Below are 26,025 nucleotides of genomic sequence, written 5' to 3'. Positions count from 1 at the left end.
GTATAATTTGAAGTCCAGTATTATAATGCCTCTTGCTTTGCTTTTCTCACCAAGGATTGCTTTGATTCTTCTGCAGACCCGTTTTTGAGACATTAATTCACTAGTATACTAATACATTTATGAGGAGATTTTTCATGACCCAGTCACCTCTTAAAGGAATCATATAATCCCATGTCTTAGAGTTCACAGTGGGATTAAATTTCACTATGGGTTTTGATGGGGACATTTAAATTTTAAGCAGATATAAATACATACATACACTGAGACAGATATATGAATATATGTACCCTTTTGGAAAGTTATCTTTCACATTTGTATGTGTATGTACGTATTTTGTATGTGTGTGGTATATAAACACATATATATATATATATACACACACATTAATGTTTATGATTTATTTCCTCATTTTATTTTTAAAAACTTGATAGGATTTTTGTACTATTAGAAGAAAAGAAAAGGAGAGGGAGAAAAAAGGAAAGTGTAAAGAAAAAGACAAAGTAGGATATAATAAGTTGGAGAAGGAAAAAGAAGATTAACAGAAAAAAAAAGTGTGAATCACGGTGCTTAATCATCACATGTGTTTTATTTGGTCTACCTCATGATCCCGAGAGAGGTAACAAGCACAAAAGGGGGCTGAGTGGGATTTCTAAAGCATCAAAACACCAGTTCTAGACACGCCTACGTGGGGCTTTGTATCACAGTGAAAAGATGCTGGGAAGGGTAATCGTCCCTGTCAGTCACGCACAGGGCTTCACAGGGGCACCCAGCTTGACTCTAGTAAGCTGCCACCATCAAACTCTCCTGCGTGGTAGCACAAGTGGCTTGCTTCACGCAAAGCCCTGGTCACCTGCTCTTACCATGAGTGATTCACAGCTTGGTTCAATGAGGGTTCTTTGAGATTTTCCTCTTCCGGTCCAGACACTCTTTGAAGCACTTGGCACAGATCAGTGAGAAGCACCACCAAAATAAAAGCTCTCCCTCAGGGAGCTTGCGTTCTACTCAGGGATGGAGGCGAATTAAGGGAAAAAATTGTAAATAACTAGCATGACTGTGTCAACTATATGATATCTTTCTGATGCTAAAGATAAAGAAGTCCTGAATTTGATAACCGATGTAATTTTTTTTTTCATATTTCACTCTGATTAGGGCAGGAAGAACTACTTTTTATAAATAAATAATGAACAAAGTACCCAATGCAGAGGAAGTGATCAAAAATTTCAATGTTAGATTAGATCAGGATACTCATGTGTAGGATGCATTCTTTGATATCATTAAGTGTTTGCAACCACAATTTTGATAAATAACTTCCTGATTATTAATGTGTTTGTATTTAAATATTAACATGTTTTCAAATGCTAAAGTATATTGCTATACAGATGTTGATAGCTTTATATACTTATCAAATATTATAATTCTGCATTCTTATTTTAAATTATTATGTCACTATTTTAAACTATTAAATTAATATTTAATTGATTTTCATTCCTGAAGAATATTTCCTTGGCTTCTACAATTCCATGCTTTTTATAGGGTAGGGCAAGGAAGAGAAAATGCATTGCTCCTTTTCAAGGAATGTCATAACCAAACTTTTCTTCTCATTTTTATTTGGTAAGGAAATCTTTAAAAACTTCCTTAATTTGACAAGAGAGGACTGTGCTTTGAGCAGTTATACACACCCATTAAGGGATTTGGGTAAATGGAACCAGCATCCACAAAAGCAGAGCTGCTAAGGGATCAGATACTATATTGAAAACTAGGAAGTCTGGCTTTGCTCTGGCTAACCACTAACTGCATTGTCCACGTTTAGCCACTTGGATGTCCCACTATTTGTTTATAACAAGATCTTCTTAGCCCCACAATTAGATGACCACATTTAAGAACAAAGTGGAGAACAAGGAATAACATAATGTGACCAGTTGGAATAAGGTTATGTTTAATATCTATAATAAGCCAAGCTCTATACTTCTTAGTAATAAAAACAACTTTCAGAGCCTGAACGTGGTGGTACACGCCTGTCATTTCAACTAGTTGGAGGCTGAGGCAGGAGGATTGTATGTTTGAGGCCAGCCTGGGCGAGTTAATGACATTCTGTCTCTAAATAAAAAATGAAAGGGCTGAGAATGTAGCTCACGTGGAAGAGCACCCAGGTTCAGTCTGGGTTGCTAAAAGGACAAACTGACAAAAACAAAAACAGACAGAACACATGGATGTGCTGCTTTGTGTTTGAATTCAGTTTCCACCTTAGTACTTTGAGTCACTGAGTTTTGTTTACTTGCCTGGCTCCCTATTTTATGCTCACCAGTGTATTCATACATTGTTCAATATTCTTCCTTTGTAAGCAAAGGCCTTGGTTTAAATCCCTGCATGAGATGCAGCCTAAGAAAATGTCTCTAGGCATGAATGTGTGTGCTGTTTTTGACTAAAAGTCAAAGCTGTACAGCCCATTATGTTTCTCTTATTTGTAGTAATATCAGAAAGCTAGGATTTAATCTCACCACTAGATACTTTAACTCTCCTCAACCCACCTGCATTTGATTCATTTATTTCAGCTCTGGTCTACTGTGGCCTTAAATATCTTTTTTTTTTTTCACATTGTACTACTGTATTTACTTCACTTTCTAAGTCATCTCTAGTCCTTTCCTGTGAGATAGCATATAAATCCCTTGGGGGAAAATGCTGGAAAGAGTTGGAAAAACTTCTCACAGAAAATTCACTTCTTTTTTTTTTTTTTTTTTTTCCTACATGATATAAAAAAGTGCAGCTTTCTGAGGAGGGAAAAATTGAAAGAGCCTCTAATGTTGTATATTATGAGGACATAGGTGTCACTCTTGCCAAAATAGAGAAATTGCAATGGGAAATTCTGAAGTCCTTTTGATTACTAAGGTTGGAGAGGGCTTACCAATTACCAATAAGATTGAATTAAACAATTTTCACATAATTGGTACCTCCCCCGCAACCCCCAGGCATTTGCCGGAACACTTCTTTAAGGCGAGGCTCGCTGTGTCCATGTCCTTCCTGCACCACAGAAGAGTTCAAAAGAGCATGAGAGCAGACACAGTGCTTGGGACATGTCTTCCCTTCTTCCTTTCAACAGTCTTCCTTAACCATACCCTCCAACAATCTCTTCTTTATTGTGCAGACTTTTATTACATTCAAGTCTGCTTAATTTCAATTTAAGAGAAAACATGAGATGGAATGTTTTATATCCAATCTATGAAATATATGGCTATCTTTTTGTCAGTATCTCACTGAAATAAGTTTTCAAAATGAGATGTTTGGAAATGAAATTAGCTCTTAAAACAGAGTTGCTTGCCTTTATCTCATTTCATAATTGTTCTTGTCAAAATTTACAGTTAATTGACCCTATGCACACTGTTAGGAAGACCTGTTATTTATTTATTTTTTGTTTTGTTAAACAAATCCAAACCAATTTCTTTCCACGCTTATTATAAGATATACAATTGAAAAAAATGCTGCTTATTCTTCAAGAGTTTAAAAGTCTTTCTCCAGGGCTGAAGATGCAGTTCAATGTCAACACTTGCCTAGCAAGTGTGAACCCTCTGTTCAATTCCCAGTGCTGAGAGGGGAAAAAAAAAAAGTCTTTCTGAAACTGAACTTCCTACAACTGTAATGCCATGTCCTCTTAGGATATTCTACTATCAGTGCAACAAAAGAATCCTGAATGACTAATCTGCTTTGTGCTAGCATATATCTTCCTTTAAGTTTGTTTAATTTTTATATTTTCCAATTATCAATCTAATATATTTCATTTTTCTTGGGTTTGTTTTTCAGCTTTTAATAGGTCTTCCGCTTATCCTGATTTGATTTGTTTACCATGTTGTCTTGAAATCAGAACGTGCTAATGTTTTGTCTGTGTGGGTTCTCATAAGGATCTGGTAAATGTTCCAGACATTCTGGCCATTCCAAAATTCTCATGATTTTTTGAGGAATACACGCAAGCATTTGCATATCACTTAGATGGTTCAACCTCAGTAGAGGGTTCTATAGATACCAGCTTAACATTCTAACTCTCTCACTATATAATTTGTATTTTATCAGAAGTATGCCCACTACACATATAACATTTCAGAAGCAATTTGGAAAGATAGTTTTGAAATGTCCTATATAATAGTTGGTTCGTTTTGCTAAGTTTCCAGTTAATAGAAAGAACTGTGGAATATAGATTTACTAAGAACACTTTACTTCAGTCATATTTGTTTGAATGACAGTGTGATTCTTCTCACTTCTATGTTTTGTTAGTCAACTTATTTCACTTAATTGCCTATCAATTAAGGTACCAGATTTTCTTACTAATACTTAATTGCTACTTGGGAGATAAACAATTTCCTAATTGCATTGACATACTGTGAAAGCTCTCTACATTCATGAATATTTTAAAACTTACACTTTTCCCTGACTTGATGATTATTCAAAACGTCCATTTTTATATTCAAGAAGTAACAAATTTCTCAGTTCCTGAGAAATTTACTCGACATTTTATTGCTTTGCTCATTATAGTCAATTACTAAGTCATTTATTTCACCTTATTTGTATTATTCCAGTTAAAATAAATCTGGTTTTGTCTCACTAATTTAATTTCAGCAAGCAATGCATATGTAGTGCGTAACTAAAATTATTTTGTTATTAGTATGTTGTTAGCATGTGAAGATAGTTAAAGCATCATGTCTATATTATAGTGCTCTGCTATGCACAGTATGTGAGCTTATTTCCTTAACTTTATAATGATAAAAATAACAAACACAGAGCAGACTGAATGTGTAATTGTGTGTGTAACCTTGACCTCAGGTCACTATTGCTTTAGGGATTCCATAAAGCAAGTGCAAATGTTATTATTTATTGTTCTTTAGGTGATACACTAAAAGAACATGAGGTATATATGCATTGGGACACATTTTTGTCCCCCAAATATTCCATTGCTTGGAATATTTTTGACTCCTTGTTGTGATTTGCCTCTATGCCTAGTTTGTAAGTGATACAGAGATTTGGGCCCTTTATTTTGAATTCACATATCATCCTTTACCTAATAATATAATCCCAGTGAGATCACTTACACTGTCCATAGAGTCTATTCCAACAATATATTTTTTTCAAAATCAGATCCACCCTCACATACTTCATTATGAAGTTACTTATGATGGTTTGAAAAATACTTCAGGAATGTGAGAGATTATAGCTTTTGATTAGAAAGGAAGCTAAACATAGAAGCTAAGAATATGGGAGTTAGGTAAGACTTAAGTCTTAGACTGAGCTCCACTACAGACAAGTCCACAACTTCTTTGAGACTCAGTTTCTTCATCTGAGGTATGGAGATGGTTCCCAAGTTAAATTTCTTAATTAGAAATGCCATCACATCTCTGCAAATATGTTCCACTGGGCTTGGGATACGGTAAGCACTGAATGAACTGAAGATCCCTCTTTCTCTACATAAGTTTGGTGGCTTGAGAACCCTGGCACAGACTTGAATGTCTTCCCTTCTCAGACACCAGATAAAGACTGCCCCTGATAGATGTATTCTGTGCTTTTGTGATAGAGAATCCTGGGACAAAGAAGGCGGGAAGCACATAGAGGGACAGATGCAGGAAGAGGGCTGGGGAGATTCCGGGGTAAGAATGGCATTGGGAAGATGCTCAGCACAAACTTCTACAAAGCCCAGCAGGTTGGAGACGGAAAAGCTGAGAATGCAATGCTACTCATGGGAACAGGTGTGTCGTTTATGGAGTTCAGGAGATGGTTATTTATTAATTTATTTTTTACTTTGAAAACACTTCTCTTGTGTCTTTTGACAGACATCTCACAACCACCCCCCTCCCAGCCCTGGGCAATCACGGCTCTGCTCCACTTCTAGGAATTCAACATATTTTTAGGCTCATGCAGTTTTGTCCTTCTGTGCCTGGCTCATTTCACTTACAAAATAACATCTTTCAGGCTCATCCATGTTGCTACAAAGGACAGGATTTCTTCCTTTATGAAGGTGGAATAGTATCCACTATGTATACACACCACCTCTTCTTGATCCATTCATCTGTTGATGGACATTTAGGATCCATACCTTGGCTGTTGTGAATGATGCTGCAGTGAATATGGATGCAGATAAGGAGATGGTATTTTAGAAAAGCAGTATTATGAAGCTCAATGTTATGAAGCTGGAGCATGAAACTGGGAGAACTTTGAAGAAATGAGCCTTTTTTTTCTAAATAAATATTTTTATTCTGAAATGTGTAAGACACAAAAATGGAACAAGCCCATACATTTATTTTTGGAACAGGTCTCACTGGCAAATAAGGTGTAAACTAGGATGTAGAAAGATATAAAGAAAACAAAATGATTAAAATAGTTGAAGAAATGCTTCACTCATGGGTTGAAGGAAATAGCCCTAGTCTTATGAAATCTAGGGTGTCTTCTTTAAGAAAATGAATTAAAATTAGGTTTAAAACTGTGTATTTATTTTGAGAAAACAAATCAACAAATTAAAAGGTGAGGAACCTTAAAATTTAAAATATAATATTATTTTGTGATGCAAATTTTCCTACATATTTTAGTTGATCAATGCTTTAAATAAGAAAAATTTTGTATTATACTTTTCTAAAGAGGGAATGGAAAAGTTCTGGCATGATAGACTGAATGTGTTTAATTGGCACCTGTGATTGATAAAGCTTATGACTTCAACACGTAGGTATTATTATTTGTACAATTTCTGCAAGCTTGTGCTCTACAAAAGAATGCTAATAAGTTTTGGTTTGCAAAATTCCCATCCAACAATGGAAAGATAGCAGATTTTATAGTTACTTATATACTATTCACAATTATATAGGCTTCACTATCAAGTATATTACTGACAGAAGAGAGATCCCATTATGCATGAGTCCCCATAGAATCCTTGGCTCTGCCACTTTATATCACAATACAGGGTGAATCAGCACAGTGAGGAGTCAGATTATTCCTGGAAATCTCTGCCCACCAGAGAAGCTGAAAATAAAGCAATTGAGAACCACAAAAATATAGTCCACCAAATCAAAGTATTACCCAGATCAACTAACTTCACAGCTATTTCCTCAAAATGACTTTGAAAACTACCCAACTACAAAGGCCACTTGAGATGATGGGAAAGTGAAAGTCTTAACAACTAATTCTTAATACACCTTGAGTTTGCTGTTCCCTGAATAGGGCCATGGAGAAGACACCTACATAGGAGAGGCCTTGAAACCTGGAGCTTCGTTTCCTTACCTTAAGGGCCAACCTACTCCTACTGGTGAACATTGAACTTTATAAAGCAATGATAAACAACTATTATTGGACAAACATGGTTCCTAAAGTGGTTTTTAGGCATCCAGATGAGCCACAGTAAACTCACACCATGCTACCGAATATTTTAAAACTTTATTTTAAATTAACTTAATTATTTTAAAATTAAATATTTAACATTAAATATGCTGAATTCCTTTTGGTAGCATAATGCTGAATTTCTTTTGGTAGCATAATACTTTTGTGAAACTGGGTTTTGTGTGTTTGCTGAAATAAAAAGCAAGTACTTTGTAGAAATGGGAATATCAGTGTCCAATCTTATTCCAAAGTTTAAGATCATATACAGGCATAAAAAAATGCCATTATTCAGTAATTGTGGCTGTTCAAAATAAATTAAAAGTATTGATTTTTTTAGTCTTTTTCAATCACCAATTAAGTTATTAGGACAGATAATAAATTAATTATTTGGATCAAACCATTTCATACTTGTAACTGTTGCTATTTCTTTGGGACCTTAGAAGTGTCACAGAAAAATTATTGAGAGGTTAAGGTCAAGAGGAACTGGGAACGTTTGGGAACTTTTCTTTTTTCAGACAGTTCAGGGGGGCCTAATTTGTAAATGAAGACCCTGGTGTTGGTTCACATACTTTGGATGAACTTTGCAGTTTGCTGATGTCATTTTGGAGTATCGTGCTTGTAAATGTTTTGCATTTCAATGGATGTTGTATACTAGTGGATTAAAGTATGTTAAAGATAATATTATTTCATATGAGCCTTTTTCAGATGCCCCAGCTATTCTCTACTGGATGACTGAGAAGATTAGGAAGTTCTTAATGAAGATGCTAAACACCTGTCCTAGAGTTTGCAAAGAATTTTCATGCCAGTAATATTTATGGATTTAATGACCAGTCTGGATTTTTGTCTGCATAGTGCTCAATAGATGATCTCTTGGAATACTTTAATTATTATGTCAATTCTTATTATAAAAAACCTAATGGTTTACTTATCAATTGATATTGACCTTACTTCCTTGAACCTATCTCATTTATGGATACTGGGTATGAAGGATAACATTTTAAACACTGTTCACCTCAATGTGATATTGGTTGTTCCATTACAAGGAATCTTATAAATAGCAGTGAAGCCAAACCCAAAAAACCAAAGGCCAAATGTTTTCTATGATATGTGGATGCTAATTCACCACAAAGGGGGTGGCTAGGGAAGAATAGAGTTACTTTATATTAAGTAGAGGGGAGTGATAAGGGGTATGAGGTTAGGAATGATAGTAGAGTGAAACAGACATTATTACCTCATGTACATATATGACTACATGTCTGATGTGATCCTACAATATGTACCATCAGAAAAATGAGAAATTACACTCCATTTATGTATGATCTATCAAAATGTATAAATGAATTCTACTGTTATGTATAACTAATTAGAACAAATTTTAAAAATTCATAAAAATAAAAAAGAAACCATTAAAAATAGGTATTCAGAATGGATTAACAGTGTTGCATTAGCATTCTACAAATTATTCTGAAAACTAATTTATTGTAGAAAAATGAATTTGTTCTTGAATGGCCAAGAAAGGTATTATTATGAGGAAAATTAATAATACAACAAAACCATGCCCCTTTTACTTTGTGCACTGCTTTAAAAAAAATAACGGTAAAAGGAAACTTGACTTTATTATCTTTCTTCTCAGAATGGAGCAAAAATCGGAACCTAAAACATAGGTGTAGGAAGTTAATATGAGTCAGGTTTAGCAAGTTTTAGGTGTCATTTAAAGAAGTCAGTGTGTCAGTACTGCAAATTGAAGTGGAGAAAATTATATTCCATACATGTACAATATTTACTTGTAAATATTTATGCCCCAAACAATGGAGCATTTACATACATCAAACAAACCCTTTTCAATTTCAAGAATCAAATAGACCACAACACAATAATACTGGGTGACTGACTGCAAGACACCTCTCTTACCACTGGATAGGTAGATCTTCCAAACAAAAACTAAACAAAGAAACCATAGAACTAAATAAGATAATCAATGATTTAGACTTAACAGACATATAAAGAGTATTTCATCCATCAACAAATGAATACACTTTCTTCTCAGCAGCATATGGATGCTTCTCTAAAACAGACCATGTGTTATATGACAAAGCAACTCTTAGCAAATACAAAAAAAATTAGAGATACTACCCTGCATTCTCTCAGATCATAACAGAATGAAACTAGAAATCAACAATCAAATAAAAAATAGAAGTCATTTCAACACCTGGAGACTAAATAACATGCTATTGAATGATGAATGGATAGCAGAAGAAATCAGAGAGGAAATAAAAAAAATACTTAGAGGTAAATGAGGACACCGATAAAACATATCAAAATTCTTGGGACACTATGAAGACAGTGCTAAGAGGAAAGTTCATAGCACTGAACTCATTCATTAAGAGAATTAAAATGTCAACAAATAAATGTCCTAACATTACATCTCAAAGTCCTAAAAAAAGAAGAATAAATCAACACCAAATGCAGAAGACAGAAAATGATTAGAATCAGAACTGAAATCAATGAAATTGAAATAAAAGAAACAATTGAAAAAATTGACAGAACAAAAAGTTGAATCTTAGAAAAAATAAATAAAATTGATAAACCCTTAACTATGCTCTAACAAAGAGAAAGAGACAAACTCAACTTATGAAAATATATGATGAAAAAGGAAATGTCACAATGGACAATACTGAAATATAGAAAATAATTAGAAACTAGTTTGAAAAATATTACACTCAAATAAGATAGATAATCTCGAAGACATTGACAAATTTCTAGAGACATATGATCTACCCAAACTGAATCAGGAAGACATTGAAAATGTAAACAGATCAATTTCAAGCAGTGAAATTAAAGACACCATCAGAAGCCTACCAACTAAGAAAAGCCCAGGACCAGATGGATTCTCAACTGAGTTCTACAAGACCTTCAAAGAAGAATTAACACCAATACTACTCAAATGATCCTATGAAATAGAAAAGGAAGGTACCCTTCCAATCTCATTCTAGGAGACTAGTATCACCCTGATACCAAAGCCAGACAAAGGAAAGAAAACTTCAGACCAATATCCCTGATGAACACAGATGCAAAAATTCTCAATAAAATTCTGGCAAATCGCATATAAAAACATGTTAAGATAGTATACTACAATCAAGTGGGGTTGATCCTAGGGATGCAAGGTGGTTTCAACACACAGAAATAAATAAACTTAATTCATCACATCAATAAACTTAAAGACAAGAATCATATGATCATCTCAATAGATGCAGAAAAAGCACTTGACAAAATACAGCACCTTTTCATGTTCAAAACACTATAAATCTAGGAATAGTAGGAACATACCTCATCATTGTAAAAGTCATCTACACTAAGCCCAAGGCCAACATCATTTTAAATGGAAAAAAATTGAAAGCACTGCTTCTCAATACTGGAACAAGGCAGGGAGGCCCTCGTCCACCACTTCTATTCAACATAGTCCTGGAAACTTTAGCCAGAGCAATCAGACAGATGGAAGAAATGAAAGGAATATGAATAGGAAAAGAAGAACTCAAACTATCACTATTTGCCAATGACATGATTCTAAATTTAGAAGATCCCAAAAATTGCACCAGAAAACTTCCAGAACTAATTCATGAATCCAGCAAAGTAGCAGGATATAAAATCAATGCCCATAAATCAAATGCATTTCTATACATCAGTGATGAATCCACTGCAAGAGAGATTAGGAAAACTACTCCATTCACAATAGCCTCGAAAAAATAAATACTGGGGAACTAATCTAACAAAAGAGATGAAAGACCTCTACAGTGAAAGCTACAGAACAATAAAGAAAGAAAATGAAGAAGACCTTAGAAGATGGAAATATCTCCCGTGCTCTTGGATAGGCAGAATTAATATTGTCAAAATTCCCATACTATCAAAAGTGTTATACAGATTTAATGCAATTCCTATTGAAATCCCAATGACATTCTTCATAGAACTAGAAAAGCCATCATGAAATTCACTTGGAAAAATAAGAGGCCCAGAATAGCCATAGCAATCCTTAGCAAGAAGAGTGAAGCAGAGTCTCACAATCCCAGACCTTAAATTATACTACGGAGCCATAGTAACAAAAACAGCACAGTACTGACATCAAAATAGACATGTAGACTGATGGTACAGAAGAGAATACACAGAGACAAACCCACATAAACATGGTTATCTCATATTAGACAAGGCGCCGTACAAACATACAAAACTCAACTCAAAGTGGATCAAAGACTAAGGCACTGGGACAGAGATCCTCACCTACTAGAAGAAAAAGTAGGACCAAATCTCCACCATGTCAGCCTAGGAACTGACTTCCTTAACCAGACTCCTAAAGTTCAAGAAGTAAAATCAATAAATGAGATGAAACCAAACTAAAAGCTTCTTCTTAGCAAAGAAAACGATCAATAATGTGAAAAGCCAGTCTACAGAGTAGGAGAAAATCTTTACCTCACGCACTTCAGATAGAGCATTAATCTCCAGAATTTATAAAGAGCTCAAAAAACTTAATACCTAAAAACAAACAAACAAACAAACCAAAAAACAAACAAACAAACAAACAAAAAACAAAGAAAAAACCCAATCAATAATGGGCAAAGAAAACTGAGCAGACACTTCTCAGAAGATGAAATACAATCAATCAATAAACATATGAAAAAATGTTCATCATCTCTAACAATTAGAGAAAGGCAAATCAAAACTACTCTAAGATTTCATCTTACTCCAGTCAGAATGGCAGTTATCAACGACACAAGCATATGTAAGTGCTGGTGAGGATGTGGGGAAAGAGCTACACTCATACATTGCTGGTGGTACTGCAAATTGGTACCATTAAGGAAAGCAGTATGGAGATTCCTCAGAAAACTTGGAATGAAACCCCGATTTGACCCAGCTATCCTACTCCTCAATTTATAACCACAGAACTTAAAATCAGCATACTACTCTGATGCAGCTCAATTCACAATGGCTAAACTATGGAACCAACCTAGTGTCTTTCAACAGTTGAATGGATAAAGAAAATGTGGTATATATACATATGGAATATTACTCAGCCTTGAAGAAGAACAAAAGCCAAATTCCCCAAAACCAAAGGTGGAATGTTTTCCCTGATAAGCAGCTGCTGATCTGTAATTGGGGATGGGTAGAGAGGTGTTGGAGTAGGAAGGATTGTGGAATGAGACAGACATTATTACCCTCTATACATGTATAACTACACCACTGCTGTGACTCTGCACCATGTACAGCCAAAGGAATGAGGATTTGTGTGCCATTTGTGTACAGTGTGTCAAAATGCATTCTACTGTCATTTATAACTAATTAGAAGAAATTAAAAAATAAAAAAGGACACTGTGGTGATTTTATCTATGAAGTTAAAGGCAGAGAGAATGCTAAACTCTTAGAGGAGGAGGATAATGTCAAAGAACAAAATACATGAAAATTAAGAAATGCTATTTTGCTAGCACTTTAATCAGTATTTGCATCGCTGATCAAAATACCTGACAAGAGCAACTTAGAGGAGGAAAAATTATTCAGGGCTTACATTTTCAGAGGTCTCATTCCATAGATGACAGACTACTTTGCTCTGGGCTCAAGATGAGGTGTAACATTATGGTGGAAGGACCCTGCAGCGGAGCGCTGTGCCCTCGTGGCAGCAGGGAAGGTGAGGGAGGGACTCCAGGAAGCGCAACCCTTCTAGGGCACCCCCCCAGTGGCCCACCTCCTCCAGCCATTCCCACCTCCCTACAGTTACCCCATGTCAATCCGTTCAAACTAGGATGGACTGAACAGGTGATGGCTCTCATAATCTAATAATTTGATCTTGAATTATTTCTGCATTGTTTGGGGTGGGGGGCACCTCATATCCAAACCATAAGAGTGTTCGATGACTCTTCTACGATTAATTGTGTTTGCCTTAATAAGAATTTAGGTCATGATTGCAAAGAAGTTTTGGTGCTAGTAGAGTCTAGATTCTTCCAGGGATATTATGCAAAATTTGCTCCACCAGGGCATGAGGTCTAATTGATTTTTAGTGCGACTCTAACAAGAAGGACCAGAACAAGACATATAGACAAAGGCTGCATAATCTCACTCACATGTCTAAAAAGTCTAAAAATGTTGAGTTCTTAAAAGAGGAGAGTAGAACAGGGGCTACCAGAGGCTGGGGAGGTGAGTTAATGGGTACAAAGTTACAGAAAACTCTATCTCTCACCCTTGCACAAAATTCAACTCGAAATGGATCGAAGACTTAGGAATTAGACCAGAGACCCAGCACCGAATAGGAGACAAAGTAGGCCCAAATCTTCATCATGTTGGCTTAGGATCAGACTTCCTTAACAATACTCCCATAGCACAAGAAACCAAAGTAAGAATCAATAAATGGGATGGATTCAAACTAACAAACTTTTTCTCAGCAAAGGATACAATCAATAATGTGAAAAGAGAGCCTACAGAGTGGGAGAAAATCTTTTCCACATGCACTTCAGATAGAGTGCTAATCTCCAAACTTTATAAAGAACTTACAAAACTTTACATCAAAAACACAAAGAACCTAATCAATAAATGGGCTAAGGAACTGAACAGACACTTCACAGAAGAAGATATACAGGCAATTAATAACTATGTGAAAAAGTGTTCAACATCTCTAGGAATTAGAGCAATGCAAATTTAAACAACTCTAAGATTTCATCTTACTCCAATTAGAATGACTATTATCAATAACATAAACAATAATAGATGTTGGCATGATTGTGGGGAAAAAGGCACACTTTTACATTGCTGGTGGAGTTGCAAATTGGAGCAGACACTCTGGAAAGCAGTGTGGAAAATCCTCAGAAACCTTGGAATGGACCCACCTTTTGACCCAGTTATCCCACTCCTCGGTTTATACCTACAGGACTTAAAATCAGCAAACTACAGTAACACAGCCACATCAATGTTTATAGCAGCTCAATTCACAATAGCTAGATTGCAGAACCAACCTAGATGCCCTTCAACAGATGAATGGATAAAGAAACTGTGGTATATATATATATGTAATAGAATATTATTCAGCCATAAAGAAGAATAATATTATGGCATTTGCAAATAAATGGATGGAATTGGAGAATATCATGCTAAGTGAAATAAGCCAATCCCAAAAAAACAAAGGCCAAATGTTTTACCTGGTAAGTGGAGAATGATATATAATGGGGGTGGAGGGTGGGGAGCGAGAAAAGAATGGGGGAACTTTAGATTATCTAGAAGGAAATGAGAGGATGGGGGTCTGAAAAATGGTGGAATGAGACAGACATCATTACCCTATGTACATGTATGATTACACGAATGGTATGAACCTACATTGTGCACAACCATAGAAACAAAAATATGCACCCCATTTGTGCACAATGAATCAAAATGCAGTCTGTAAAAAATTAAAAAAGGAATTAAAAAAATAAAAGGAATAAGTCCTGGGGTTCTGTTGGATGATAGGGTGACTACAGTTAATAATGGATATGTGTATAAAATACATCAGAGGATACATAGTACCCCAGAATTGGTACAATTTTTATGTTGATTAAAAGAAAAATAAAACCATTTATTTATTTATTTATTTATTTATTTATGTATCTATTTATTTATTTTGCAGTGCTGGGGATCAAACCAACGGCCTCATGCACATTAGGCAAGTGCTCTACCACTGAGTCATATCCCCTGCCCTAAAATAAAACTTTAAAAAACTTTTTTTTAAGGACTGGAGACTGTAGGAGGGTTCTGCCTCATATGAAGGAAAAGAAGAAAATAGCAGAAATCGAGGTGTCCTTCAGAGAGAAAAGGGCTAAGTAATCAACTTGACCACAGTGATGCTCCTTAATTTGATTTCTGGATGTGATCAAACCTACGATGAAAGATAGTCCATAGGGTAAAACAACAGCCATCTAACAAATAATGAACTTATATAATATGAAAAATGAACACACTTTCATTTGTATAGATAGAATGTAAATTTAATGTTGTCTTTTAAATGAATCCTCTTCATTTAAAATTTAATTCATGTGGACATGATAATTTTTCTCAAGGTTTGTATATGAAAACTTTATTCCTATTTAAACTGAAAATTATAGTTTTCGAAAGTGACTGCTTAAAATATACACCATATGCCCTAGAATTAGGAAAAGTTCCACCCTAATATTAATAAATATCCCATAAAAATTAGGAATTTTTAAAGAACAAAACTCAAGACCAAATGATGGGAACAGTCAGACTTTTGTAAATTCTTAGACTACATTGGTGATTTTAGTTTTTATTAGATGTTTTAACAACTAGAAAAGTAGGTTAAATCGGGGTTTACAACATGACTTCCTTATTTGGTGAAACCAATAAGTATCAAGAAAAATTTTAAAAGGAAATATAGAAAAGGGTAAAAAGAACTGGGCAGAAAGAAAGGGCAACTGTGGAACTTGAGGGATTATGCTGTTTTAACCTCTGGAAAAGAGTGATTATACAGAAAAGTATCCTAGAACATCCATTTGTAGGCTTCAAACATACATCCTCAAAGAAGAAAATAATACTTAGCTGTCAATAATGTGCTTTATGGATGGGTGTGAAAAATTATGTACTTTCTCCAAACATTACAATAATCAAATTTTTACTAAATAAAAGATAAAAAGCTCACTTTTTGTTTTTGTATTTATTGGAATAGATGGAGGGTTGTCTGGACATCTTATGTATTTGAAATTTTTTTTTTTCTGTAAAGGAAGTTCATCTAATACATAGATTTAAAAGGTTTTCTGCAGTAGATCCTCTGGGACCACCTAGATTCTAAATATTAATTGTCGGGTAAGAAGGCTATGATATGTATTGATCTCTGGGCATAACTTGTCTTCATTCTCCCCAGAGAAACTGTTGTTTTCTTTCTTTTCAACTTCAACACCCTTTGATTGACCAAAACATACAGCTGAAGCCGAAGAAAAAACATGAGAAACAATGGCGAATTTCCCCCATTTATCTTTAATAGATGCTATATTTTCCCACCTCATTTTTACTAACAAGACTTTAGAAATGTACTGGTATCAAGGAGGAATGGCATACAGAAAACTGCTCTATTTTTGTTTGACACGTGGCTGTAATGTCAAATCCAGGCTAATGAGGGGACAAATGCAAGGTTCAGATTTCATATTTATTTTTCATGTTTAACCTTCATATATTGTCCTTTAAAATCTTAAAATTTATAAAGGTACTTCTTGAAGAACACTGAGTGAGTTTCTGAATTTCCACTTTCCATTTAGCAAAACTAAAGCAATATTCTTGCTTCACACTATCATCTACTAAAACAGGGTTTGCAAATAGACTCCCTACTTCCGGTGAAGCAGGACATAAATTCTTGTTAACAGGAAAACTGGGTGGTAGTCAGGAGTCAGATGGAAAACTTAAAAGTTAGAAGTGCTCAGCCCGCCAAGAAATAAAATTATTCAGACAGTATACTGGTTGCTCTTGAAATAGAAAGACTGGAATAAAGAGATCAGTAAGAAGTAGCAGTTGCGTTTCAATGGTGAGAATCTGGGTCATTGATGAGCTTTTCTTCATTTCTTATTTTGTTTCTTCAAATTACTAAGGAATCTGTAGTAGTTTGTAAGTGAACCAGGGGGGGGAAAAAAAAAAGGATCGAAAGGAAAAATTTGTCTGAATTTTTCTTCTGGCAGAATTATTTTTCTGGTCCCCAGGTGAAGTTTGGAGAAACAGGCAAGTTGAAGAGGTCAGACATAAGCAAGACAGCAAGAATGAAAACAGGAAAGAATAAAAGAGGTGTAGGTGAGATGCCTTCCCAAACGGACCATTAATTTAAAACCCCTAATGTCTGTCTGTCCTATGATAAAGTCTCTTTTCATTTAGAAAATCTCTGGAGCAGATGGGCCTGTGTTGAACTTGGATTGTGGATGTATGAATTTTTCAGAGGGAGAAAACTATGGTAAGAGATTTAGCGGAGATTTCCGCTAAAGTGAATTAGGCTACAGATTTGAGCTCTAAAATGTGAATTACAAATGGCAAAGACAAGTAAAATACAGGAATAAGCACAGAGAGAGGGTCTCCTCTGGGAAATTGAACACAAAAATTTACAGAGGACTGTGATGTCATTTTGAGATACCAAAGAGATTTTTAACCTGAAGTCACAGACTTTGATTGTGTAAATGACATTTGAGACTTGAGTTCTTCCAAATCTACCTTCAATAATACTTTTAAAAATATTCTTTCAGTCAGTTCTGTATCTTTCTTTTACATGACAGATATTCTCTTTTTATTTTCATGTATTTTAATTTAAACCCTTCCTATAACTCTGTTCAAGTCTTTCTCCCCTGTCCCCATGTTGAACTGGAATTCCTGACCAGCATCTCTGCTCCTTATATCAGGAGTCCTGACTTTTTCAGCTGAGTCTTTCCAAGGTCTGTCTCTAAATGCATTTCTGTGACTGGACCATGACCACTTTCCAGCAGATGTCTCTGATCCCTGCCTGAAGACTGCTCTTACCTCCTGCTACAGACCACTTACTGCCCACCTGCTTACCTAGCCTGCCATGCTTACCGTCCGGGCCTTTCTCAGTCATCCATCATTTTCTGCAGGGACTTTCATTCTAACTATTGTCAAATTGTCCCAAACCAAGTCCTGTTATATCAGTTAGGATCTGTGGGCTGCATAGGAACTGTGATGCAGATCCCAAAAAAGCACAGAATCTGTAAAATTCACCAGGCTGCATGAGCTAGTATGTCAGGTACAACAGCGAGCTACTTCTTTTCAGACCCAACTTTGACATCTGCATGGAGTTAGGTGCCTCACCTATGTATTCTCATGCTTGTTAGTACTGATTTTGATTCTGGTCCCTGATCATGTTCATTGTGTCATTCCCCCCCCTCCCCCAATATCACCTAAAATCTTCCATGGAAGAAATTGTATTTTATTTCTAGTGCATCTTAGGATGCACGTGGGGTAACCCGCCACAATGGGGAACTGTCTAGTATGACTGTTTATGCAACTATATGCTAGGTTTATATATATATATTTAGAAATCAAGAATATATTATTAAATGAGAAAAGCAAGTTGCAAAATAAAACATGTCTAGGAAAGGGATGATTATTTTTATTTGCTTATAAAAAGCATGAAGAAAAAGCAGAGGTTATATAAGGAACTATTAAATGAAGTGAGATAGAGGATGAAATATATCTAAGGTGACAGAAGCAAGAAGGAAGTGAGACTTATGAAAAGATGTCTTTGTATAATTTTAATTTTTTTAAGTTTATTTATTTATTTATTTTTGTGGTGTTAGGGATTGAATCCAGGGCCTTAGTTCTTGAGAGACAAGCACTCTGCCAACTGAGCTATAGCCCCAGCCCTTAATTTTTATTTTTATTTTTTATCTTTGATTTTTTTGGTACTGGGGATTGAACCTAGGGGCTCTTAACCACTGAGTCACATCCTCTGCCCTTTATCAAATTTATTTAGAGACAGTGTCTTGCTAAGTTGCTTAGGACTTCACTCAATTGCTGAAGCTGACTTTGAACTTGCCATCCTCCTACCTCCTGAGCCATAATTTTGATTCTTTTTTCAAAATTTTTTAAAGTTGTCAATGGACCATTATTTTATTTATTTATATGTGGTGCTGATAATCAAACCCCTTGCCTCAAACATGCTAGGCAAACACTCTACCACTGAACTACAACCCCAGCCCTAATTTTGTTTATGAAAGCATGTAAAAGCATTAATGATTTTAAAATAGCAGTATGTCTAAAAATAGGTACCAGATAATGATTTAAAAATAAAAAGATGAAATACCCTTTCATCATAATATCCAATACCACAATATTCATAATATTCAGGTTCCTTCATGGATACATTGAGGTAAAAATATAAAAAATACCAATTGTTTCTTTATAATTTGTCTTATAAGTTCTTTACTTTTGCCACTAACATCAGATAGATTTGACTAAATAGAAACTAAATGTATGTATATTAAGAGATATTCTTTCCTTAGGATACGTGTTTATGTATGCATTTGTGTGTCTTTATGTACGCCTGTGTCAGGGTGAACAATTAGCCCTAATTGTGCTAATTATGGTTGCAACATTTTCAGTTACAGCCCAGATTAAGATTGATCAAGCATACTTTGAATTTAATTCAACTACACAGACACTTTTTGGGTCCCCTACTATGTGCCAGTGAATAAAACCCATAGATATTCTGCCCTTGTGGATACAACATTTGAAGTGGCTGGAAAAAATAGGAAGACCGATAACAATAAGAACTGTTAATATTATTAAGTCTTATGAGAAAAATGAGAAAGAAGAGCCACATAAAAGGGATTCAGAGTACCAGGAGAAGTTCAGGGGTTTAATTTTAAATATAATCACCAAGGTGTATCTAATTGAGATGGTAGCATTTTAACATGGACTTGAACACTGTATAAGTGCTGGCCATGTACATATCTTGGGAAGGAGTATTCTAGGGAAATGGAATAACTGAGACAAAGGACCAAAGGCAGGAGCTTGCTTTAGCTACGTAAGGAACAGCAAAAAGGCCACTGCAAAATGAATACCAGGGAGAACAGGAGAGGTTAAGTAGGACAAGATGCACTAGAGAACATGTCACATAGATTTGTTTTTTATTTTTGGTGAAGCTGGAGATTTCTGAGCACAAGAATGATGTGATGTGACTTATGTTTAGAAAACAGATTTTGTGGAGCAAAGGCAGAAGCAGAAAAATCATTTATGAGATTATTGCAGTAATCCAGGCAAGAGAGGTATTGACTTGGGGCAAGTGGTAGGCAGAGGTGTGGACATTCCTGTTCAGATTTCAGATATATATTTTAGGTACAGCCAAAGTTATTTGATTGCGTGCAGGCTATGAGAGCAAGTGGTCATGCATCACTTTATATTTTTGGCCCCTGTAACACAAAGAAAAATGAAGTTGTCTCCAATAAAGACTGAAAATTATTGTACAAAAAGTCACAGGCATACATGGATAGGACCATAGGAAATGAAAAAAAAAAAAGCAACCCAAAGATTTGACAAGAAAAACCTTCCCAGAAGAGAAGTAGTAGATGCAGATCAGAGTAATTAATTCCCCAGCTGATATGGTTTGGATCTGGAAAGTTCTCCCCAAAGCTCATGTGTAAAAAGCACAATTCCCAGTGTAGTAAGGTTCAGAGATGGAATATGACTGTGGAATCAGGTCACTGTGAGCATATCATTACAGAACATATCTTGTCCCCATCCCCCTCCCCCATCTCTCTAGCTCTGTCTCTCTTTGCTTCCCACCTGCCATAAACTGAGCAGCTTTCCTTCACCATGCCCTTCTGCCATGATGTCCTACCTCACCTTGGACCAAATGCAAAGGGATTGTCCAACCACTGACTGCGCCCTCTGAAATGAACTTTCCCTCCTTTAAGGTGTTCTTATCAGGTATTGTGGTCATAGTGACAAAAAACTGACTAACATACCAGCTGTATTCTGCAATATTATGATCGGTCATATGTGAAATGCTCACTTTTCCATCCCATTCACCAAAACTCTTAGGATAAGATGATTGCTGCCATGTGCTTTGGAAACTGAAGTCTTTAGCACAGCTTTGTTCCAACCAAGAGGCCAGACTGCAACACTATTCTTCCAAACTAAAGGTGATGACTATTTAAATTAATAAACTCTAAGTGTCCCTGACTATAATGTAAGCTTATAGTGAAGTTAACTCTCTGATGTTGACACTAAAGATGATAATAAAAGATAACAAAAGATAATTAATAAAAGATAGTACCATGTATAATTTTGCAAAGTAGACTTTATTTTCTATTTGATATTTTCTAATTTCTCTAATTTTATGTTTTTATCATTGTTAACGCATTTTAATTGTACAGAACAATGGGTTTCATTGTGACATTTCCATACAAGTATATACTGGGTTTTGACCAAGTCCACTCTTCTTTCTATCTTCTCTTAACCTTTCCTCTCTCTCCTTTACCCATGGACCTCTTGTCCCTAGTACTCTCTCTTCTACTTCCAGGTCATCTTTTTTGTTTGTTTGTTTCTATATACAAGAGAAAACATGTGACACTCGTCTATGTTTAGCTTATTTACCTTAACATGATGTTCCCCACTCCCATCCAGTTTCCTGAAAATGACATGATTTCCTTCTTTATGACTAGTACCCCATTGTGTATATAAACTTTATTTTGTTTTATCCATTAATCAATTAACAGTCACCTAGACTGATTTCATATCTTGGCTATTGTAAATAGTGATACTATAAACACACGTATGTAGGTATCTCTTTTCTATGCTGACTTCATTTCCTTTGAATAAATATCCAAGAGTGGCATAACTGGGTCATATAGTAGTTCTGTTTTCAGGTTTGTGAGGAACCTCCATACTCTTTTCCTTAGTTATCAATACTAATTTACATTTCTACCAACAATATACAAATAATCCTTTTTCTCCACATCCTCAACAGTGTTTGTTATATTTGGATTTGGTAATAGCCGTTCTGACTGGGGTGAGGAGGAATATCTGTGTAGTTGTGGTTTGCTTTTCCCTTATGGTTAAAGATGTTGAGAGCTTTTGCAAGTATTTATTGGCCATATGTACTTCTTTTGAGAGGTGTCTGTTTAGAACATTTGCCTATTTTTGATTGGATTTCTTGTCCTTTTGCCAAATAGTTTTTAATAAAACAACAAAATAGCTAAACAATTTGCAGTGTTGCTCCAATAAGTAAAGAAGGGATCATTTGGTAACTGGTCTCTGCTAGCTATTTAAATAAGCATGAATCACAAACAACAGAGGATGTGTATATTATTCAAAAAGATGATCTTCTACTTGAACAACAAAGATTGGCATAACTAACTTAATTAGAAAATAATGAAAGTAAAAGTAGTCAAATATGTAATGCTTTCAAACTTTAGGATGCTTATGAATATATAGGTTTCTTAAGGCCCAACTTCAGATATTCTAATTCAGTAAGTCTCAGACTCTCATGTAACCATGATAGTACTTACCACCACAATTGTGCAGAACTAAATCAATAAAGTCGAATGATGTAATCAATAATGTACTTTCAACATCTAAATAATGTACTAGAAAAATATGTATAAGGCCAGTGAGGCATGAAATTTTAATTCAAGAAAATAAAATGTATTCTCCGAGCCACCAGTTGCTCTGCTAATCTCTCACATACTCTTCAATAAGGGCTGATGTTCAAGACCAGGTTTGTAACACATCCCTTCTCAGACACAGTCTTACATATAATAATTGACTAGGAGTGAGTCAGAATGTACTCTAAGCTTCATTAAAGAGAAGACTCAAACTTTACAGTGTATGGAAGGGATTTGAGGTTGAACAGGGATATATAAGTCTATAATTTAACTTTGGACTAGAGGCATTCAGTAGTCTCAGAAATGTCATGCCTCAGTGTTACACCATTGAAACTTAGAATAAAAGATGCTGCAAAAACTAAATCGAACCATATCAATACCAACACCATATGTTTAATGTAGTATCAAAAACATGCAAAGTCTACACACTGAAAACTATAAAATATTGCTAAGGAAATTTAAAAAATAAATAAATGGAAAATATATTTTGTGTCTGATTCAGAAGACTCACTGGTTTTAAGTGGCATATTTCCTTAGATAAACTGGTAATTCAATAGACTCAAAATCAAAATCCAATAGGCTTTTCATAGTAATGTGCAAGTAAATGCAAAAATCCTAGAAGGACCAAACTGGTTTGAAAAGAGAACAAATTTGGAAGACTGAAATTACTGATTTCAATATTACTATAATGTTATAGCTTACAAGAAAATGTGAGTATTGACTTTTGACAAACTGATCAGAGTGGAACAGAATAGAGTGCAGATATAGACCCACATAATATGATCAATTTACTTTTTATTTTTTCCTGTGCTGGGGATTGAACCCAGGGCTTTTGCTTGTGAGGCAAGTACTCTACCAACTGAGCTATATCTCCAGCCCCGATCAATTTACTTTTTTATGACAAATATTCCTGTGCTAAGCTGAATAGTGGCACTAAAAGATATAATAATGTACTAAATATTTTAATCTCTGGAATTTGTAAATGTTATCATATAAAAAAGGGGGTGTTGCAGATATGATTAATAAGGTTAAGGATCTTGAAAGGGGAGGATATTTGGATTATCTGGGTGGGCTGTAAATCTACTCACAAGTGTCTTTCATGAGAGAGTGAGGCTGGGTACGTAGCTCAGCAGAAGTACACTTTTTTATCATGTGTGGGTCCCTGGTTTCAATCCCTAGCACAAGAGTTGGGGGCGGGGGAAACCTTAAAATTGCCTGGCAGCTTTTTAAAAGAAATTAAGCTGAGGTTCCATCACCTAAGCATTCTGATTACTAGGTCTGAGGTGAGTTCCAGGAAACTGCATTGTAAAATCTCCCCAATCTTTCAGCTGATGAAAGGTACCAGTACTTTGATAAAGTCACTTTTCACTTTCTAAGTAGGTAGGCAGGCATTGGGGTTCAGAGAGTGGTCTTTGTCTCTTACATTTGTTAATCCTTGGAAATTTTTGTATAATGTTTCTCATCCATGGGCAGCTCATAAACATTGTTTTCCAGGTATTCTTCAATGAACATATTGAGAGTATTGTCCACAGGCTTATTAGATTTTTCTATCAAATATATTTGTACACACACACATATGTATGTATTCATATATCATATATATCACATCTAATCTATATTATATATATGTATATTTCTTAAGACAGACATTTTGACTTTGGAAAGATTTTATTAAGAAAAATATCTGATAATTATTCTAGTCACATGTATCATTTACTGATATTTGAGAATATGCCACTGATAAATGAAATAGTATTCACTATTCATAATTAGCATTTGGAGCTGGAATTCCATGAAAGGATTTTCTTCTTTTGTAGAAAATATCAACTGCTTCCATGGAAGCAGCACAATTTACCTCTCATTCTAAGGTATGCATGCTAAGTTAGAGAATTTCTGATCAGTGCCTTGTGCCACATTATTATAGATAAATAATTATTAATTCCAATCAAAATCTTCCTAGAGCACATTGAAAATACAATCTGCTTCATAATTTATAAGTGTTTCCAAACTAAGGATTCTCAAAAAATTATCAGAAAATTATCTATATTAGAATTCCCTAAATATTTCACATAGAATTCCAAGTCTAGTAATCCATCCTGAATTTAATTTAAAAGAATCTCTGAGGGTAAGTCTCAGAATAGTACAGCACAATTTTCATGGAATTCCAACTCCAAATTGTGCTGTCAAAAAACTATTTCCTCTTGGGTGTGTGTGTGTGTGTGTGTGTGTGTGTGTGTGTGTGTTTTAAAATAAGCTGAATTTAAAACTGGTCAAAGTTTAGAGTTACTCTTTTTTTTATTATAAACAAAAGGGGTACAACTTGTTTCTCTGGTTGTACATGAAGTAGAGGCATTCCATTTGTGTAATCATACATTTACATAGGGTAATGGTGTTTGAATGATTCTGTTATTTTTTCCTCCCCTATACAGTTCCTCCTTCCCTCTATACAGTTCCTCCTTCCTCCATTCTTGCCCCCTCCAACCCCGCATAATGTTTTATCATCCACTTATCAGCGAGATCATTCACCCCTTGGTTTTTTGAGATTGGCTTATCTCACTTAGCATGATAGTCTCCAATTTCATCCATTTGCCTGCAAATGCCATAATTTTATTATTCTTTATGGCTGAGTAACATTCCATTTAGACAAAGGTGCCAAAAACATGGAATGGAGAAAAGATAGCCTATTCAACAAATGGTGCTGGGAAAACTGGGAAACCATATGCAACAGAATGAAACTAAACCCCTATCTCTCAACCTGCACGAAAACTCAACTCAAAATGGATCAAGGACCCTCGGAATCACACCAGAGACCCTTCATCTTACAGAAGAAAAAGTAGGTCCAAATCTTCAACATGTCAGCCTAGGATCAGACTTCCTTAATAGGACTCCCATAGAACAAGAAATAAAAGCAAGAATCAACAACTGGGATAGATTCAAACTAAAAAGCTTTCTCTCAGCAAAGGAAACTATGAGCGATGTGAAGAGAGAGCCTACAGAGTGGGAGAAAATCTCTGCCACTCATACTTCAGATAGCACACTAATTTCCAAAATATATATAGAACTCAAAAAGCTCTACACCAAGAATACAAATAACCCAATCAACAATGGGCTAGGGAAATGAACAGACACTTCACAGAAGAGATGTACAAGCAATCAACAGATATATGAAAAAATGTTCAATATCTCTAGTAATAAGAGAAATGCAAATCAAAACTACCCTAACATTCCATCTCACCCCAATTAGAATGGCGATTATCAAGAATACAAGCACAATAGGTGTTGGCGAGGATGTGGGGAAAAAAGGTACACTCATACATTGCTGGTGGGGTTGCAAATTAGTGCAGCCACTCTGGAAAGCAGTATGGAGATTCCTCAGAAAGCTTGGAATGGAACCACCATTTGACCCAGCTATCCCACTCCTTGGCCTATACCCAAAGGACTTAAAATCAGCATACTACAGAGATGCAGGCCACATCAATGTTCATAGCTACTCAATTCACAATAGCTAGATGGTGGAACCAACCTAGATGTCCTTCAATTGATGAATGGATAAAGAAACTGTGGT

This window comes from Sciurus vulgaris, assembly GCF_902686455.1.
Source record: "Sciurus vulgaris genome assembly, chromosome: 3".
NCBI lineage: Eukaryota > Metazoa > Chordata > Mammalia > Rodentia > Sciuridae > Sciurus > Sciurus vulgaris.
This window is presented reverse-complemented; position numbering follows the sequence as displayed.